Source organism: Poecilia latipinna, unplaced genomic scaffold (genome assembly GCF_001443285.1).
Source record: "Poecilia latipinna isolate Pla-1442-1.1 unplaced genomic scaffold, P_latipinna-1.0 Scaffold4159, whole genome shotgun sequence".
NCBI lineage: Eukaryota > Metazoa > Chordata > Actinopteri > Cyprinodontiformes > Poeciliidae > Poecilia > Poecilia latipinna.
In genome coordinates this window covers 12,839-15,116 of record NW_015116775.1, presented here as the reverse complement: position 1 = coordinate 15,116, position 2,278 = coordinate 12,839, and the positions used below count along the sequence as shown (strand labels likewise).

Here is a 2,278-nt window from a genome sequence, read left to right as displayed (position 1 = left end):
TTTGTCGTTTATTGAACGTTCAGAAACTGCAGCGGCTGTGATGCACCAAGACAAAGGTAAACAAAGGTAAACAACCTGAACAGGTGATCAACTCTAAACCACTCGCACCTTTTTACTCTCCGTCTCTCCCTGTCATTTAAGCACACCCGTTGCCATGGCAACCTCCTGCGCTCCCCAAGCCGACCAGAGATTACGTTAAAAACATAACATTCAGTCCGTTACGATATCAGGTTTTCAGGCTTGATATTTATTTTTGCGATCATTAATAATCCTCCCTGAACACAGCGGTGGTTGATTAGTTCATTTTAAATTCCTGCTCTGCTAGTTATTTTGGCATGGAACTGAAACCCACAGAATTGGGCAACACCTTATTGAAACAATAATTACTAAGATTATTATTGTTGTTGGGTCATTCATTTGAACATGTTTTGTTGATTTTTTGTTGTTGTTTAATAAAGTTATGAACGTTTTGATAAGCCAGAGGAGGACGTGCTGGTCTCAGCGTCCTGGTGGCGTTCAGTTTGTCTCCTAATGCCGAGATCAACTCAAAACCTTCCGCGATCGACATATTGCACCGCTGCTCTAGCAAAGCACGAACAGTTCAGGAACAATATGAAATGGGAAAAAAGTTATTTATTAACTGATTAAGTCGTGTTTTAGATTGTTCTTGAAAAACTAATCAGTCACGGCTGATTAGTGGGTGCAACATGGCTGCACAGTGAACCCATTGATTCTTTACAGCAGACAGCCTTTCCCCTCTCTTGCAGGTACTGCGTACCCATAAAAGATTTAGCGGGGGTACGCAGTACCCTACCGTACCCTCCTACTTTCACCCCTGCTTGGAATATATAATATAAACATTTTTGATAAAAATCAACTAACAGCAAGTGATTAAAATGAAATATTTATTTCTTTGTGTCCTTTAGGAATCTCTGAAGCATGAAATCCTTCAGACTGTGAGAACAGCTCCTACATCCTGTGAAAGAACCTGATCCACCAAGACTCCATCATCCATAAACCATGTCCATTTTAAAGGATTCCCAGACCTTTTGGGATGCTGAACATGTAGTTTGTTTTGAACATTTTAATAAAGAACTGATGTACTGGTTTAAATTAAATTCCTGTATTTTAAACAATAATTTTAAACAAATGGCTACATCAACTAGGGCAATCAGAAAAAGTACCTGATTTTACTTCTGTACCAACTTTCATGCTTTTCAAGGTAACAATAATTGTACATTTTTACTAATCCTGGCTAATTTACCAATACACTATGCAGGCATCTTATTAGACTGGGATCACAAAACCGGTGATCACTCTAATATTTAGAAGAAAGCACTGTAAAAAGGTTGCTGTAATTACTTTAAATTTCAAAATTCTTTTCCACCAAGGTAAATTAAATTATTTTGTGGCTCATTTATTCAGATTCTTCAAAGAGTTATTGTAGATGGTGATGACTGTTGGCAGGAAAGATCTCTGGTGCAGTCTGTATTACAGCGAATCCGAAGAAGCCTCTGACTGAAGACACTGTGTTTTCTAAGACAGTCTCATTAAGATGATGCTCAGGGTTGTCTGTAACTTTCTTGATTTTATGAAGAATCCTTCTTCTCACCATTGTCTCCAGAGGCTCTACAGTTGTCCCAGAACAGAACCAGCCTTCTTTTTCAGGCCACAGCTCTATCCAAACTATACCAGTGACTTTGAGTAGGACAGAGATGATCTTTATGTAATTCAAGCTTGTTGCAGCTGATGACTTCACAAAAGTAAACTACGAACCAATGATCCTCAAATCCAGGCCTGGATGTCTGGTGTCCTGCAGCTTTTAGATTAGTCTCTGCTTCAACACACCTGAGTCAAGTAATGAGGACATTACCATGGATAACCTCAGATAAGGCAGATGTTCCGTTATTTGTTGCAAGTTTCATTTGAGGGGGCACCGCCCCCTTTCTCCCCAGCGTATAGCAGAGTTGGAGCAAAATTGCTACCACAGTTGATAAACCTGGTAACTTTTCAGCTATCCATCATTAACGTGACACAAGGCTATTCATTCAGTCAGGGCTTGACGCTTACACTAGCTATATGCATTGCAGGTAGATTGTAGTTGTGACACAACATTATTTTGTACTAAAGCCTGCTCACACGGCAAGATTTGCTGCTGCTACGTGGCTGGACACACGAACCGAAAGAATCTGTTGTATTTTTACTGCCTCGTGTATGGTCACAGAAGTTTTAAAAATCGGTCAACACTCCTAAAATCGTGCCGTGTGAACCAGACCCA

General features: G+C 39.9%; 1 protein-coding gene across 1 annotated transcript in view; it reads left to right on the top strand.

Moving 5' to 3' along the window:
* Positions 1–1,113, top strand: part of LOC106942283 (C-factor-like) — an 8,550-nt gene extending 7,437 nt beyond the window's left edge. Inside the window, exon 5 of the mRNA XM_015025528.1 lies at positions 927–1,113. The gene's annotated coding sequence lies outside the window, so the exon portion shown is untranslated. The remainder of the gene's footprint in view (positions 1–926) is intronic.
* Positions 1,114–2,278: the final 1,165 nt, after the last annotated feature.